At 34.8% G+C, this 18,939-nt stretch overlaps 2 protein-coding genes across 3 annotated transcripts in view; one reads left to right on the top strand and one right to left on the bottom strand.

Moving 5' to 3' along the window:
* Positions 1 to 12,940, bottom strand: part of goe (endothelin converting enzyme 1) — a 194,304-nt gene extending 181,364 nt beyond the window's left edge. For both annotated transcript variants that reach the window (XM_075301347.1, XM_075301346.1), the window contains exon 1: positions 12,762 to 12,940. The gene's annotated coding sequence lies outside the window, so the exon portion shown is untranslated. The remainder of the gene's footprint in view (positions 1 to 12,761) is intronic.
* A 5,152-nt stretch (positions 12,941 to 18,092) lies between these two features.
* LOC142230719 (inositol polyphosphate-4-phosphatase type I A) overlaps positions 18,093 to 18,939 on the top strand; it is a 33,894-nt gene continuing 33,047 nt past the window's right edge. The window contains exon 1 of the mRNA XM_075301350.1: positions 18,093 to 18,383. The gene's annotated coding sequence lies outside the window, so the exon portion shown is untranslated. The remainder of the gene's footprint in view (positions 18,384 to 18,939) is intronic.

Genomic DNA, 18,939 nt, shown 5'->3' on the forward strand with positions numbered 1-18,939 from the left:
CCATCATAGAACTTCTCTGTCCATTAACTTCAACAAATTGTCGCCGATTACTTAAATACCTTCCTAAGAGCATCATCTCTTTTCCACAAATTCCATAAAACCCCATTTTCCTTATTAATAAATTGTGATCGACAAGATCGAAGGCCTTCGACAAATCATAAAACACCCCAACTACAGCCCTATAACCCTCATCCAATCCTTTAAAGATTTTTGATTTCCAAAAAGCACCAAATTGGCTATTTAGTGCTTTTTCGAAAAAAAACACCAACTTGGTACTTTCTGGCGTTTTTATTTAGTGTTTTTGGTGCTTTTTGCAATTTGAAGAGTATTGAGTTTAATTGACGACATCTTTTCATACAAAAATTCTGATTAGACCGTCAAAAACCTAAGAAAATCAACTATATTGCCATGGAGTTTGATTGTTATGAAGGTGGTATTGATAGTTTTTTAACCAATATTGATATTTATGGTATTCGTTTTAAACGTTAGTCTTAAATTCACAAAAGCACTCATAATTGAAATAAGAAATAGACTCCCCGCAAATATTAATATAACAGCGAAACATTTATTTTCTCCTCTGAAAACATATTTGAAATTTGAAATCATTACTGATAAAAATTAATGAGTGTAAAATAAGCATTAAAAATGATAAAGATGTACACTTTGATAGAGGTTCATAATTTCATAAGAGTAAAAATGCTTAAAATGAAATCAATACCCAAAAGTTCTATAATACATCTTTAGAAGTTTTTTTTTTTATTGTAGTACATGGAATTTTTGCTTGTTAGAGTAATTTTTGTTGCGGGAACGTATGTTAGAATTTATAATTTTTGGTGCTTTTTGCACATCGGGAGTTGGCATCACTGATAGTTCATCTTCGACCGATATAGTTCATTGACGTGCCTGCAAAATTTGAAGGCTGTAGCGTAATTACAACAGACAGACGGACATGGTTATATGGTCTTAGAATTTCTCCCTGATCAAGAAAATATATACTTTATATAGTCGGAAATCGATATTTCGATGTGTTACAAAAGGAATGACAAACTTATCACCATTCTACGGTGGTGGATATAAAAACGGAAATAATGTAATTTTACACGGATGTAAAAGACTGTTTTTCATATGTTTGGGTGTAAAAATTATATGTTTGAAACTCAACTTTTTAAACACAATATTTTAAGTGCAAGCATACAATGTTCATAAACTAGCATCACATGTTTGAGACATATATGTTAATATGTTAGAACATATTATGTTTGGGACATAAAATGTTTGTAAATATAATATGCTTGGATGCAAACATATATTAATTTAGAAATAGCCTATAAACATTTATGTGTTTAGAAAGAGAGACTTAGAGAGTATGCTGCAAGTAAAAGAATGGAAGTAACCAATTGGCGCCTTAAAGTTATATACACGCAAAAAAATAATTCTTTCCTCCCAAACGAAATTTTAGACAAACAATGTTCGTTTCTCATTTGCTTTTCGCTGTAAGGAAGTGTATTTGGAAGAAAAGTATATACTTTTTGTGATAAACGTTTATTTTTTTCCAGGATGTAAAAACAAATTCATAAAGACAAACTCCAAAAAAAAACATTGTTTTCTTGCTAATTGCATTTTCCCTCACATTTTTCTCACATCCACGAGGTTTTTTAGTTCTTAACACCTTTTCCTGTAATACCAACAATGTAGAAGAAATTATACGTTTTTATAAATTTTTAAAATTTTTGTACCTTTTGCCTGGACGGAGAATCGAACCGCGGACCATGCACTTTGTAAGCCAACACACTAACCACTGAGCTATGTACCTGTTATGGTCATCAATAGATATTTCAATAGAATATATCAATAGAATAGATTCCGAAAAAATGTTCAACATTACATTGTAGTGTATCAAATTTTGAACTGTAAAATGTGTCTTATTAAAGACCTAAAGTCAGAAAAGAACAGTGTTTGATATAAACGAAATGGACTGTGTTGTTGTTTCAAAAATAACTTTTTTATTGAAAAAATAAAAATTTTGTAACAAACGAATTTTTTTGGTGATAGAAGTTTAAAATTTTCGAAGCAATTCAAAAAACTCTAACAAAAGAAAAACGTTTTCGGTACATGTTTTCCAAACGTTTTTTTTTTTCTTTGTGTGTATACACAAGGAAAATGTCATTAAATTTTTTTCCTACCAGTGTATGTCTAAGGTGAAGGTTCAAGTGTGGTTCACTTTGAGTTTAGTGAACTGCCTGAATTTATTCTGATAATTGGTTGATAGTTTTGCTGCAAGTAGAGGATGCTGATGAGGAATGGTGTAATTCCGAAACTTGCGTCTATCCAACCATCTTGCAGTCTATTGGGCTTTGCCCAAATAAATTTGACAAACATTTTTTTCCTCTGTTGGTTAAGCTACACTTGTAGTTTAGTGAATGCATGGTTTTAAGCTGAAATCAAAAACAACAACAATGAAATATAATATGTTTGAACTATACAAACAATATTTTGTTTGGACCAATCTTGAAAATATATATGCTTGAAGCAAAATGTGTTTGGGGTACATGTTACATATATTCCAAATATGTTCACAAGATTTAGAAAGGAACCGGCATTACCTACTAATATATTAAATTTGTATTACAAAACGTCAATATGTGGCTTAGTTAAGACATAAAATCAGAAAAGAACAGTTCTTGATAACAAAAAAATAGACTGTGAATTTGGAATAAAAAATAAACACTTAAACTTTCGAATAACATTAAAAAAACGGTAGCATAGCTATCGTGTATCTGAGAGAGGATAAACCCACGTCGAAAAATTTTGTAGTGATTGGCCAAAATTAGCAATGCCCGCCTTACATACCAGGGGTCATGGCCCCTGTATGCAAGGCATTCATACTAACCATCGCACCAGAGTGGTTTCCAGATTTCAAACGAAATTCGCCAAATGGGGTTGGTTTGTACTCACTAGCCTACAAAAATCACACCTTTTTGCAAAAACACATTTTAAACATTTCTTTGGAATTTTGTACAAAAGGCAAACATCTTTTATCGACAGTACACATGCGTGATTGTCTCTCTCTCTCTCTGTCTCTCTCTCTCTCTCAACCATTAGACGTTATAATGAATATGAAGTAAAGAAAAGATAGTAACACAGGTAAATGTAGAAAACGTGATAAAAACTCAGTACGAAGAGACCTGTTTTTAAACATAAAACAATAGAAAGAAAATTTACTTTCAGATGGCAGTCGAACACACATATAAAGTCATAGCCGTACCACATAATGGCGTATATAAATTGCAACTGCTGTTACGCAAAGGTGGAAACCCTTAGTAGAGAAACATAAGAACTCGTGCACAAATATAGGCGGAGATAGATACTTCAACGAATTGCTGATGTCTTCGTTCTCAATGTTATAATTAAATTATAATTACCCTCTTATCATACATCCGTTTGTCCGTCCATCTTCTCATATATCCATCCATCGACAGGGGTCGAGCATGAACAACAAACAACAAATTTCTTACATTGATGGGAATAAGATACATTATTAATTATGATATTATTCGTATTGCCCATATTATATTGAAATTATAACGTAAGAGTCTTGTAATCACCGAAATAAATGCACTTCCCATCAACAGCAAAAAGGCGAGTAGAAGAAAATCACAAATTTACCTTTGCCATAGCAAGAGATCACTAACTAAACTGTAAACAAACTTAATCCAATCCTTTTTCTTCCAACGGCGATAAGCATCGTTTTACACGAGCCACACCAACAAACACTTCAGAATCTCATGATAGTTGTGGTGAAATGCGTAGGCAGTTCGCTCTGTCCGTCCAGGGGTCGGTCTGCACAAGTTAGCTGGCGTATCCCTCTTAAAACTGTGAAGTAAACTTGTCATGATCAACAAAATAAGATAAATGTATGGTTTACGAGGTCCACGTAAAAAGGATGGGAAACTTTTTTTAGTATAATATTAGGTTACGTACACTGAAGAAATATTGACCTAATAATAATGATTATGCAATCTAAATTTTAGGATACACAATTTACAAAATATTAGCGACACATTTCTTTAGAATAAAGATATTTTAATTGAAAGAAAGTTTATAAACTTTGTTTTAAAAAAAATTCTTTAAATTTAGGGCACGAAATTTACGTTGAAGTCGCATGTCTTCGAAATAAGACAAAATTTCCTTGATGAAAAGAAAAGCATTTTTTATTTAAAGAAATATGCCTATTATTTTTCATGTTAGCCTAATACCGAAAAAGCGATTAACGTCCAAATGCATGATATTTTAATTTTGCAATTAATTATTTTTCGAGCTTTATGGACAAATTACATCAAGCAATTTGATCTATGGAACCATTGAAAAGAAAACGCCAGATACAAATCTATACACGCCTAGACTGTACATGTTTCAGTTCGGGCGAATGAATTTTTCCACAGCCTTTAGCATAGATCTGGCTGGGACAGATAACTCAATTTTTTTCCCTTTATGCTAACTTCTTATGGAGAAAATTAATTAATAATTAATTGTAAAATTAAAATATGCCTATATTTATAATAATTTACTGTAGGTTTATCGAAGGAATTTATATGGTAGTAGTAGGTTTAAATTTTATGTTAACTTTTATGAATGTGGGGGATAAACTTTAAATTAACGTATATATTATATCTTCGGATATTTATTTATTGTTTTATTAAGAAAATACTTTTTGCTGATATTTATTTTTATATGTATAGCTTTCTTAATATATAGCAAGAACATAATGCAAATTCGATAAATAAGATATGTATCCCACCTAAATTTTAATGAACCTAGATTTAAAGCTAAATAGCTCCCTAAGAAACAAATATCTTTAAAGAAGCAGCATCTTTAACACGAAATCAATACCAACAAGTATATACATACGGCCGTAAGTTCGGCCAGGCCGAAGCTTATGTACCCTCCACCATGGATTGCGTAGAAACTTCTACTGAAGACTGACTGGGGGCTATACGTAAAAGTGGACCGATATGGACCAATTTTTGCATGGTTGTTAGAGACCATATACTAACACCATGTACAAAATTTCAGCCGGATCGGATGAAATTTGCTTCTCTTAGAGCAATCCCAAGCCAAATTTGGGGGTCCGTTTATATGGGGGCTATACGTAAAAGTGGACAGATATGGCCCATTTGCAATACCATCCGACCTACATCAATAACAACTAATTGTGCCAAGTTTCAAGTCGATAGCTTGTTTCGTTCGGAAGTTAGCGTGAGTTGTTTGACTTCAAATATTTTCAAAAATTCACAATTTTTTCAGATTGGATTTAAATTTTTTCGACAAAATTTAAATGATTTGTACCATTTTATGAATTCTTACTCTGTTTTTAACCTATTTGAAACAAAAAAAGTTCAAATTACCCATTAAAAGTAGGAAAAAAAAACCAAGTTATAAAAAATTGAATTAAAAGAACTTCCTGGGTAGTTAAAATAAAGAACATCATTGGGAGTGCATCTTCTGGAAGTGCTTTTAAAGTTGTGCCTTTGGAAGAACTTCCAATTTTTTTGCTGGGAAGTTAATATACCCCCATCCTATGGTGGAGGGTATAAAAACCTTAAGAGTAGGTCAAAATCGTTGCATCCTTTTTTAGTGCACATGGAATTCGTACATAGACCCTTCTTAAAAATCACAATTTGGGGGACCAGTCCACGTTTTTGAAAATTTTTATTATATCCCCATCACCATAGAATGGTGAAATAATATATTTGCCTTTCCGTTTGTAACACATCGAAATATCCGTTTGCAACTCTATAAAATTCTTAACCCTTTGACTACCGATGTCCACTTAGGAGGACATTTGAAAACAACACCAAACTCTATTTCCCCACTTAGTTTCGATTTATTTCTCGATGTTATTTTAAAGTAGAGGTTTTAGTCTAAATAAACTATAAATATTTTCCTTATTGATGGGCCCTAAAATGCTTTTTTATCACCATCTTTAACAATAACAAGTATATACGGCCTAAGTTCGGCCAGGCCGAAGCTTATGTACCCTCCACCATGGATTGCATAGAAACTTGTACTGAAGACTGTCATCCACAATCGAATTACTTGGGTTGCGGTAACACTTGCCGATGGCAAGGTATCTTAATACTTCCTAACACCGTAATATATACCACGTAGTCCATACGTGGTATATATTAAACTAAAAAAGGCCGATTTAATGTGTATATAATTAGGTTTAAAGTTTCTATAGAAGTAAAATTTGGAAAAAAAATTCTATAGATATAAAATGTTAACAAAATTTTCTATAGAAATAAAATGTTGACAAAATTTTCTATAGAAATAATATTTTGACAAAATTTACTATAGAAATAAAATTTAACAAAATTTTCTATAGAAATAACATTTTGACAAAATTTTCTATAAAAACATAATAAAAACGATATGGACCAATTTTTGTGTGATATGGGATCGGCTATATGTAACTATAGACCGATATGGACCGATACGGATATCAAATCTGGTGAACGGTTTATGTGGCCCCCAACATATACTTATGGACCTCCAAAAGGCTCCGGAGATCAAATCTGGGGAACGGTTTAAGTGGCCCCCAACATATAATTATGGACCGATATGGACCAATTTTGGTATGGTTGTTAGAGACCATATAACACCATGTACCAAATTTCAACCGAATCGGATGAATTTTGCTTCTCCAAGAGGTTCCGGAGGTCACATCGATTTACATGGGTGCTATATATAATTATGGACCGATATGGACCAATTTTGGTATGGTTGTTAGATACCATATAACACCATGTACCAAATTTCAACCGAATCGGATGAATTTTGCTCCTCCAAGAGGTTCCGGAGGTCACATCGATTTACATGGGTGCTATATAGAATTATGGACCGATATGGACCAATTCTTGCGTGTTTGTTAGATACCACATTCTCACACCACGTTCCAAATTTCAACCGGATCGGATGAATTTTGCTCCTCCAAGAGGCTCCGGGGGACAAATCTGGGGATCGGTTTATATGGGGGCTATACGTAAAAGTGGACCGATATGGCCCTTTTGCAATACTATCTGACCTACATCAATAACAACTACCTGTGCCAAGTTTGAAGTCGATAGCTTGTTTCGTTCGGAAGTTAGCGTGATTTCAACAGACGGACGGACGGACGGACATGCTTAAGTTAGGGTAGGTTAGGTGGCAGCCCGATGTATCAGGCTCACTTAGACTATTCAGTCCATTGTGATACCACATTGGTGAACTTCTCACTTATCACTGAGTGCTGCCCGATTCCATGTTAACTCAATGACAAGGGACCTCCTTTTTATAGCCGAGTCCGAACGGCGTTCCACATTGCAGTGAAACCACTTAGAGAAGCTTTGAAACCCTCAGAAATGTCACCAGCATTACTGAGGTGGGATAATCCACCGCTGAAAAACTTTTTGGTGTTCGGTCGAAGCAGGAATCGAACCCACGACCCTGTGTATGCAAGGCGGGCATGGTGGCTCCCGACGGACATGCTACTATATATTTGACTCGCAACAAATTTCTCACTGCTCATTTTTTATTGCATTTCTCATATAAAAATTTCTCAAAAACTGTATTTCTATCCTCGTTTCATGGAAAAAATCTTGGAAAATTTTTAAGTGCATAACAAGCTCTTCGAACCTGAATGCGGGTGTGTACCATACGAGTGCCATCAAATATCGCTTCTTGATGTGTACATGGTACTTATTTCGCATGTACTCTTCATTGCACCACCACTTACTCACATGCATTGAATTAAAATTCGATTTTTTTCTGATCGCTTTTTTCCCCAATGTTGAAGAAAAAACGTAAAACGTGCCACACAATAAACCGGTAAAACGACCGACCAACCACATACCACAGCATTCTAGCGGCAATGGCGAAGTACCCATTGATGGCATGTTCACATGATGCAGGCAAGCAAGGTAGCTACGACATCCACACCAAAACAAATCAAGTGAAGGATGAAGAGATGGAATACAATATCCAACTGATCGTCATACATATAACGATTGGGTACCGGTTATTTCGTCGCAGAATTTCTGTGTTGCAAGAAATGTCGCTGGGTCATGGAGAAGGAGGGAGGTAACAACTCCAAAATGCTTACATATTCACGCATACAAAATTTCGATTTAATGTCGTACATATTTCTAGCAAGCGTACCAACCACATACCAATCAATTGAAACGTTGACTGGTATTGGTTTTTCTTATATTTAATGGCTACCCCACCATGGAGTTCAAACTTCACAATATCAACGTGAAAGCCAATTGTAATGGATGGATTGTTGTAGGGAATAGCCATCAGAAACAAACGTGTGACGAAATACTGCAAAATATTAGGATATGGGTACGTGTTACCAGATGTGAAAAAGTTTACTAGATGAACCAAAATCGTTTGTGGAAATTTTTGTCTTTACACTGATGATTTTAGTACTGATTGCGAGCCAAAGATGTGGAATCAGGAGTGTCCAGAGATTCGAGATATATGGAATAGAGTAATATCGATTGTCGGTGATTTATTGGTTAGCTTAAGGTGTATTTAGGTTAAAGTAGCAGCCCGATTAAGTTTCAGGCTCACTTAGACTATTCAGTCCATTTTGATAAGATGTATTTGCTACTAGAGGTGTGCGCGTGACACGAAAGTCTCGCCGACTATAATATACCACCACTTTATTGATCTACACTTTCGATATGATCTCAAATCCTTTAAATTTGTTGAGTGCTATATATAACGGTATAGGTGGCCTCTGTGGTCATATAAGTACATATCGGGCGAAAGATATATATGGGAGATATATCTCAATGTGAACTGATTTAAACCAAATTCAGCAATCATATTTAGAATGTTAATTCTACTCTCTCTACAAAATTTCACGTAACTCGGAACAAAGCTTTGGCCTATGTGGCCTATGAGTGCAAATCGGGCAAAAGCTATATCTAAATCGGAACCAATTTCAAACAAACTTGGCAGACACAATTAAAATCATAATTATATTCTCTGTGCAAAATTGCACGAAAATCAAGCTAAAACTATGTCCTCTGTGGTCATATAAGTATATATCGAACGAAAGATATATATGGGAGCTATACCTAAATCTGAACCGATTTCATCCAAAATCAATAGGGCTCTATTCTGACCGAAGACACATATTTATGCAAAATTTGAAATCAATTAGGCTAAAACTGCGACCTAGACTTAGATCACAAAAATGTGTTCACAGACGGACATGGCTAGATCGACTAAGGGGCCCATCCTGAACATTATTGTAAAACACACCATTTATCTGGTCTTCTTCTGGGTATTGCAAACATATGCACTAACTTATAATACCCTATTCTACAGTGTGGCGCAGGATATAAAAAGCCAAATTGGCAACGCTGGTGCACAGCCTTTTATTTCTATAAACACCGTCAAACCTAAATAAGTGCTTGCATCAGATTTTTTTATCAACTTCTTCCAGGACTCGTCGGAGAATAAATTGCTAGAAAATCAATTGGTCTGCACGAGATCATATTCTGCACCAAATGAGGAAGACGCCATTCACTAGCACACGCTGAAGACAAAGCCATCACTCTGCTGTTATATCTGAGTATTATGTTACTGGTAATCGTATTAGTCAAGTCAGTGAGATTTTGGATCTCTGTATCTTTTTTGATTCGAAATTATTATTCAATACTCGTACTGATTACGTCTATGCCATTTTAGCTTTAATTAGACGACATAGTGCTGAGTTTCAGGATCCATATATGCGTAAGACTTTGTACACTGCACTTGTTAGGACAAAGTTAGAATACGCTCAAATTGTTAGCCCGTCTTCTAGCACACATATCAATCGCATTGAACGTCTTCAGAAAAAATTATGAAGTTCTGTTTAAGTTCACTTAATTTTACTGAACCAGTGCCACCCTATGAGCATCGATGTAAATTAATTCATCTGCCAACTTTAAATGATCGAAGACTTTTGCAATGCATGTTATTCTTATATAAGGTTATATGTGGTACTCTAGATTGTTCTTATATCCTAAACAAAATAGGGTTTCATGCACCATCGCGTAGATGAAGTAATTTTGAAGTTTTTCATGTACCTTACCATAGAACTAACTATGCTATGATTAGGTTAGGTAACGTGGCAGCCCGATGTATCAGGCTCACTTAGACTATTCAGTCCATTGTGATACCACATTGGTGAACTTCTCTCTTATCACTAAGTGCTCCCCGATTTCATGTTAAGCCTAGTACTAAGATCACGTCTTCGCGCGAAAAACTGTTATACTCCATACAAAAAACGTTAGCGCGGAATAAATGCGAAATCTTTGTTTTCAGCATTTTCAAACACATATTTATACAACCCTGGATTTTTCGCACGAAAAAATAGGCAGGCATATTATTTCGCATAAATAAGTTAACATCCCTGGGTTTGAAACCCTATTTACGGAGATAGATGAAGATATTCGTTTTTCGCAGAAACGAACTTAGTACTAAGTATTAAGCTCAATGACAAGTGACCTCCTTTTTATAGCTGAGTCCGAACGGCGTTCCACATTGCAGTGAAACCACTTAGAGAAGCTTTGAAACCTCAGAAATGTCTCCAGCATTACTGAAGTGGGATAATCCAGCGCTGAAAAACTTTTTGGTGTTCGGTCGAATCAGGAATTGAACCCACGACCTTTTGTATTCAAGGCGGGCATGCTAACCATTGCACCACGGTGGCTCCCTATGAATGTGCCCTATGCTATGAATGAGCCCATCACCAGAGTTCTTACTGAATGTAATAGAATTAGTTTACTATATGATGTAAAATTTTCTTTAAATTTTAATCAATTTAAGAACATGTTAAAAATAGTTTATTACTAAGCATTAGTCTATAAGAAATATTTTTCCCTAGACGAAATAAATAAATAAATCCCGTCCCAAAAATCCGAAATCCCGGGATTTTTCCCGAATGAGAACCCTATTCCAACATATTTGGTTAATGTGCTTCCAAACATATTATATATTTACATAAAACAAACATTATAATGTTTCGGCAATAACCAAAAATATATATGCTTCCTGCAAAAAAAGTTTGGGACATATGTTAGAGAAGCGATTGTTTTTGTAGGGTGAAGAGGTTCAAATAAACTTAAGAGCCTTAAACTCTATGTCTTAAGCTATATTTAATTTATCCAAATATCTAAAATGCATATCCCTCCAATCCGGAAAATAATGCCCGCTTTCCCGGAAAAATCCGGGAAACAATACTCCTAATCTCTATTACCAGTAATTAGATATGGTAACACCCGACTACAAATTAAAAGCAACAAGCGAGAACGTGTGATGTAGGCAATGCTCTAACAGCAACGAGAGCTCTGGAGACAAACTACAATGAGGCATATGGACCGGTTTGCCGGCATTTGATAGTCACCAACTTTTTGTTTGTATAAAATTAAAAATATATTGCCTTCAGAGAACATAGTGACTATAAATGGACTTTAATGGCCCTGGAAGTCGGTCTAGTTGCTGGAAGAAATTTTCGAATAATAAGAAAGAGATCACTAATACTCGCACCCATATTCAATGAAATGTCACTCAATATTAAATTTTGGCTTTCTTGCTATTGTGCCACCCAAACATAATCTATTAGGGAAGATAAAATTGTATATGACTATGGTGGGAACAACAAAGAACACAGGTACCCATATAGATGACAGATAAAGACAGATTAAGTGATAGAGAGATGTCGTCTCAAAAGGAGAGAGAAGATGTTTTGATGGTTTTTACTGTCAAAAATATTCTTAACGATGAATTGATAAAAAAAAAGTTCAAACAACAACAAAAGGTTCAACAAACAAAAAGAAAGCAGCATATTGATCTGTCTCTGCTTTCTTTTGGTGTTATATAGCTATCATAAATATAAGTAACATATATGGTTGGGTTTGCTATGATGTGAGGGGTGTGGAGCGGCAGAGTTTATTGACTTAATCTGGTATTGGTCGTCTTTTGCTATACCTGTTTACTGGGTGCTCGTTAGGTTTTGAATTTCTTTGATTATTCCACAATCCAAGCTGTTCAATCAAGAAAGTGATCGATTTGAAAATAGAAACCCAATTCAAAAAATGCTCTCTTACTTTTTAACGTGTTTTTATTACAAATATTTATTGATGGAGTCCAATTTCAAACGAATTCTTCGAAGACGAGCATTGTCTTCTTGTTGTTGGACGTAATGACTCGCGCTGTTGCACTTGAAACTCAACTTTTCTTTTCATTCAATTCTAGAGTATCACTTTGTTGTTGCTATTGATTTTTTTTTTTTTTAATTTATTTATTTCAAGGGAGTGTATTTTAACTATAGTTTCTCTCTTTTCTGGATTACCTCCTATTTTAAGTTATGCACTTTTTTATTTTGTTTTGTTTTCTTTTAATTATGCCTCTTTTTTTTTCAATTATTATATTCACTTTTTTCTCTTATTTCAACATCTTTTGCATCAATTAACACCACATGTTTTTAAAGAAGTATTTGCAATTTTTGTCGCTCTTTCTGCTCAATCACAACAACACACACACACTCACCAGCCCAAGGGAATTTTTTTTGCATAGAACAAAACAATAAATTATCTATCATTAATTTTTGTTGTTATGATTTTAATTCTCATAGAAATTGTTAACACTCATTAAATAAACGTGGTTTGATACTTAATTCAAACCATACACACACATGGGCAGTAACAACCGCCTAAATACTTCACCTTTTTATTGTTGCATTTGTTTTTCTAACTGGCTATTTTACTTTTTTTGCTGGCGTGAGATTTTTTTTTTTCAAAGTTTGCCCGTCACTTGACTATCGTTAACGTCGTCGTTGTCGTATACTCCATTCGTTCACTACCTTTCTCCCGTTAACACGTCACTGTACGTTGACCGACCACTGAAAACTGTTTGTAAAAAGGTTCTACATACTTAGAGAGTCACACAAAATAACAGGCATATGTACAGACAAACCTCTTTCACCAGACATGTATTATATTATCTTCACAATTGCTCTAGGTTGCAGAGAGCGAGAACCTTCTCCTCCCCCAGATACTCTGAGAGGGAGAGAATGCAATTCTTTGGTTTTCATTAGTGCAAGTATGTGTGTGGTTGTTTAGCACAAGTGATCTTTTGAAGTGCATCACTTAAGAAAGACCTATGTTGTTCATTCTCTTTAGTAGTTACTGCAGTGATTTTAAAAGGGCCTATAAATAAGGCCCAAAAGTATCTAAGACAATTCCATCCAGTATTCAACATCTTCAAACAAATCTAAATCCATTTCGCGTTGTGAAATTTAAATATCTCAGATATTTTGAAGATTATTTTTGTTATACCAATCGTGCTTATTTCAAAGACAAACGGCTTTAAAATTTGCGTGCCCTCCAAAATTTGCTCTTACTTTTGACCAAGCCCACCATGTGTTTATATGAGGGTATACTTTGAGCTATGGCAGTGATTTTAAAAAGAAACTTTTTATATAGCAAAGCTATTTTCTAATTTCTTGCCGAATGACGACTTTTAGTTTAGGATTTTGTTTTAATTCGTTTAATTTTATAAGTATAAAATTGAAACAATTAAAATTTTACCAAATGACGATTATCAATCAAGAAATGTTATACATGTATGTATTCGTTTTGTATTTTTTGTTTTGATATTGAAATTTAGTGCATAGTTTAGGGCGTCGCTTGAGAATTGTTTCTATGTATTAATGCGCTATTGCAATTTAAAGTGCAGTTTGCGGCGTCAGTTATATTCGTTCGAATAAAAAGTTCGAAAGAGTTTTGGTAACACAGGACAGCAACGTATCATGTATCAATCTTTTTGTCATTTTTAGCAACTTCCCAACAAACACAGGAAGAGCATTTTTGAAATGTAACAATTTGAAGTGTAACTATTCAATTTGACTTAAAACGTATAAATCCCTACCAGCATTTCAAAGTTCTTCACCATCGCTTCCGTAGTCTCTTAAGTGACACTATAACAATCGTCAACTATGATGGAGAAATATACCAGATTTTTAAGTATTTTGCCATCACCTTATTGAAGAAAACAAGAGGCAGCATTGAAAACATTGGTAATGATATTTTTTCCGATAATTTCCCAAATATCGATCAATGATAAAAAAACATTGGCTGCCAGCCGCTGTAAACCAAAAAACCTGTTGTGAGTTTTGACTGTAATATTCTAAGTGCGTTTTCGTTTTGCAAAAAAATATGTTGCCTTGGTGTTACACTACTTTTTTCCTCATTGCATGTTCGCCCAAGTAATAGTGTCATTCGAAAGTTATTGTTAATCCACAATATTGTGAGGGATACAGGACCAAGAAGATATGACAGTGTCCTTCATATTTTGTAGTCAATTTCGGGAATGTTGCACCTTTTTTACCAATCGAAATCGCCATAAGTAATCTGTGGCATTTAAATTTGTTAAATAAATTGAGAATTTATACATGAACAAATCTAAAACCATATGCCACCGTGGTGCAATGGTTAGCATGCCCGCCTTGCATACACAAGGTCGTGTGTTCGATTCCTGCTTCGAACGAACACCAAAAAAGTTTTTCAGCGGTGGATTCCACCTCAGTAATGCTGGTGACATTTCTGAGGGTTTCAAAGCTTCTCTATGCGGTTTCACTGCAATGTGGAACGTCTGTCGGACTCGGCTATAAAAAGGAGGTCCCTTGTCATTGAGCTTAACATGGTATCGGGCAGCACTCAGTGATAAGAGAGAAGTTCACCAATGTGGTATCCAGTGTTACCGTTGTGCGACTTTAGTCGCATTTTGCAACCTTTTTGACGTCATGCGACTTTTTTAAAATATGTAAAATGTGCGACTTTAGTCGCACGCATGCGACTAAAGTGGCACAAAAGGGAAGCGCTTAAATTTTAAGCAATTTTTATAAGTGGGAATTCATCGCCGTGCGCCTTACGCGAAGCCACCGCAATGGCCCGCCTTGTATACAAAGGGTCATGGATTCAAACCCAGTTTCGACCAAAGAGCAAAATGTGGTTCTACGGTGGATGCTAGGTTAGGTGGTAGCCCGATGTATCAGGCTCACTTAGACTATTCAGTCCATTGTGATAGATGATGATGGATGCTGAATGTTTCAAAGCTTCTCCACCACAATGTGAGACGCCAGAACTCGGCTATAAAAAAGAGTTAACTTTTCAATGACAAGTTGTCATTGAGCTAAACATAGAAGCACTCATAACTAAGAGAGAAGTAAATCACGTATAGTATCACAATGGACACCTAACCTACGATACCTACCCTACACGGTGTTCTGGTTTGTTAAGTCGTTTTTTTGTTGCATATCATTTCAACCACTAGCTCCGTTCGAGTACCCACTAATTTTTGATAATTATCACAAATTTTTACTGGAGTCTTTCGTTTATTCCAAAAAGCCAGCAAAAGAGAGCCAGAGTGAGATCAAATTTGTAATTAGAGGAATAGATAAGTTGCAAGCTTTTGCTAGGAATTTTTTCCCAGTAAAATCTTGCAAGAGTTAGCTATAAACAAATAATACGTGCAATATATTTCACAGAGTCAATTAGGAGTGTATTACAAAAAAAAAAAACGAAATATTTTTGTTTTTTAATTGATTTAAATGTTTTTAATTGGCTGATAGTAAATTGACACTTGATGGCGTTCTCGTACATTTCTGCTAATTTTAGGAAGGAGAAAAAGATCCATTTTTTATTTATTGCAAGTTTACGTTTTACTGGATTTTATGATACAATATGTTGCTAAAATATCTCTTTATGTTAAAGGGAGTGTTCCTTTATTGTTTTTGTGTTGATTTATAGAAGATTTTTTGTAATAAAAATACTTCACAAATGTATGCGACTTTTTTATCATTATGCTACTTTTTTGTGCGACTTTTTTTGCGACATTTTCAAAATTTCCAACGGTAACACTGGTGGTATCACAATGGACTGAATAGTCTAAGTGAGCCTGATACATCGGGCTGCCACCTAACCTAGCCTAACCTAAATCTAAAACCAACAGTTTTTTATAAAATTCAGGGCACACTAAGAGATAAATATCGATTTCAGTCACCTGATGTATATTAAAAAAATGTTGGAATGGCGTTCAAATTTTTTAAAATATCCCAAGACTTTATAATTTGGTTAAAATTATAGGAACTTAAAAACAGTAAAAATGTTAAATGTCAACAATAAACGGTTATATGTAAATGTGCCTTTTTGTCAATTTAATGATATTTTCACAAACATAGACGAAAGTACGTTGATTTGTTTTATTTTAGAATTATTTTAGCACATATCAAACCCATACATAACATTGGCCAATTCTACTCGGAAAAATTTGTTGAGTAAAATCCAATAACAAAGAAAATATCATTTTGACATTCTTTAAAATAAACACAAGACGAACATTTTTATACCCCCCACCATAGGATGGTGGTATATTAACTTTGTCATTCCGTTTGTAACACATCGAAATATTGCTCTAAGACCCCATAAAGTATATATATTCTCGGTCGTAGTGAAATTCTGAGTCGATCTAAGCATGTACGTCCGTCTGTTGAAATCACACTAACTTCCGAACGAAACAAGATATCGACTTGAAACTTGGCACAAGTAGTTGTTATTGATGTAGGTCGGATGGTTTTTGCAAATGGGCCATAACGGACCACTTTTACGTACCACTTGCAGAGCCTCTTGGAAGAGCAAACTTCATCCGATCCGGTTGAAATTTGGTGTTAGTATATGGTCTCTAAAACCCATGCAAAAATTGGTCCATATCGGTTCATAATTATATATAGCCTCCATATAAACCGATCCCCATATTTGGCTTGCGGAGCCTCTACGAGAAGCAAAACTCATCCGATCCGGTTGAAATTTGGTGCATGGTGTTAGTATATGGTCTCTAACAACCATTCAAAAATTGATCCACATCGGTCTATAATTCTATATAGCCCCCATATAAACCGATCACCAGATTTTACTTGCGGAACCTCTAAGAGAAGCAAATTTCATCCGATCCGGTTGAAATTTGGTACATGGTGTTAGTATATGGTCTCTAAACCATGCAAAAATTGGTCCACATCGGTCCATAATTATATATAGTCCCCATATAAACCGATCCCCCGATTTGGCTTGAGGAGCCTCTAAGAGAAGCAAATTTCTTCTGATCCGGCTAAAATTTGGTACATGGTGTTAGTATATGTTATCTAACAACCATACAAAAATTGGTCCACATCAGTCCATAATATATATAGCTCCCATATAAACCTATCCCCAGATTTGACCTCCGGAGCCTCAAGGATGAGCAAAATTCATCCGATCCGGTTGAAATTTGGTACATTGCGCTAGTACATGGCCGCTAACAACCATGCCAAAATTGGTCCATATCGGTCTATAGTTATATATAGCCGATCCCCAAAAATAATCTACCAAAATTTTATTTCTATAGAAATGAAAAGTTTGTCAAAATTTTATTGGTATAGAAAATTTTGTCAACATTTTATTTCTATAGAAAATGTTGTCACATTGAATTATATTTAATCGGCCTTTTTTTGTTTAATATATGCCCCATATGGACTAACTTACAATTGAGAAGACGGTGTGAAGAAGTTTGAAGATACCTTGCCATCGGCAAGTGTTACGGCAGCCCAAGTAATTCGATTGTGGATGACAGTCTTTAGTACAATTTTCTATGCAATCCATGGTGGAGGGTACTAAGATTCGGCGTGGCCGAATTTACGGCCGTATATACTTGTTCATATTCAAAACCATATAATATGTTGTTGAAACTTAACTCCAATATAAATTCAAATGCTAATGTATTGAATGGCCCTGTTGAATGCAACAACTTTTCAAATTGATTTCTAAATTAATTCTTTGAAAACAAGTTTGGTATCGTGTTGAATATAAACATTTGTCCAATGTTTGTGTTTATTGGATGTACATTCGTGTTTGTATTCAAGCTAACGTATTTTCCATTACACTGCGTTACGTTGTCGCCACTGATTGTTACATATATCAGCTGTTGTTGTGTACACCAAAGATAATATATACCAGCAGGAAGAAGAAGAAGAACATTAACTTCAATCTGATGAGCCGTCGTTTTGGCTGACGACGGACGTGTGAAAGTGGTCGAAAAGATTTCAGTTATCTGCTTTTCGCTAATTTATAAAAAAATTGTTATCAAAATAAACAAATTCGGAAAAATTGCAAATGATTCGTCGGTAGTATTGTGCCAAGTGTCGTTCTAAAAACATGATACAAAAACAAAGAAAATATTAACAAAAAGAAAACTAACATACACACAGCAGCTTTAAAGTTTTAAACTTACAAGTCTCGCCCTAATTAGGAAACAAGGTAAGTATTCTCGGCAATAAGAGGAGCGTTAACTCTTCTCTCACTGTTGCATCACCTCATTGCTTCCTTCGTGGTAATTACGCAGTTACCATTGTTGTTGTTTGAAGGGGCTTTATTGCAAACAAGGATTATGCCACATATTTGTAATAAAATTCTAATTTGGTCAATTTTCTCAATATGGTATATATGTATGTACCTTTATATCTTACTCAATCTGCTTTCCATACATATTTCCTTTCTTCTATGGAGGTTTTGGGATAATCTTCTTTTTTTTTTGGCTGATATGTAAAGGAAATTTACTTTGCCATCTGCTCTTAAAGTAAATTTATTACCGTTGCGTTGGCAGATGACAGCAAATGTTCACCGTCATTAGGTGCTCCCGTTTTGCTTCGTGGAGTTATTTTCCGACTATGTACTTAGACGTATTTGGATTTAAAGCTTTGCGATTGTCGTAGACCTTAGGTAAGAATTTATAATCGCGTGTATATCTCGCAAGACAAAAAGAGCCGGGCAAAACTCTCGGCAGCATCCCTTCGAGTGTATGCAGAAAGATTTA

This window comes from Haematobia irritans, chromosome 3 (genome assembly GCF_050003625.1).
Source record: "Haematobia irritans isolate KBUSLIRL chromosome 3, ASM5000362v1, whole genome shotgun sequence".
Taxonomy (NCBI): domain Eukaryota; kingdom Metazoa; phylum Arthropoda; class Insecta; order Diptera; family Muscidae; genus Haematobia; species Haematobia irritans.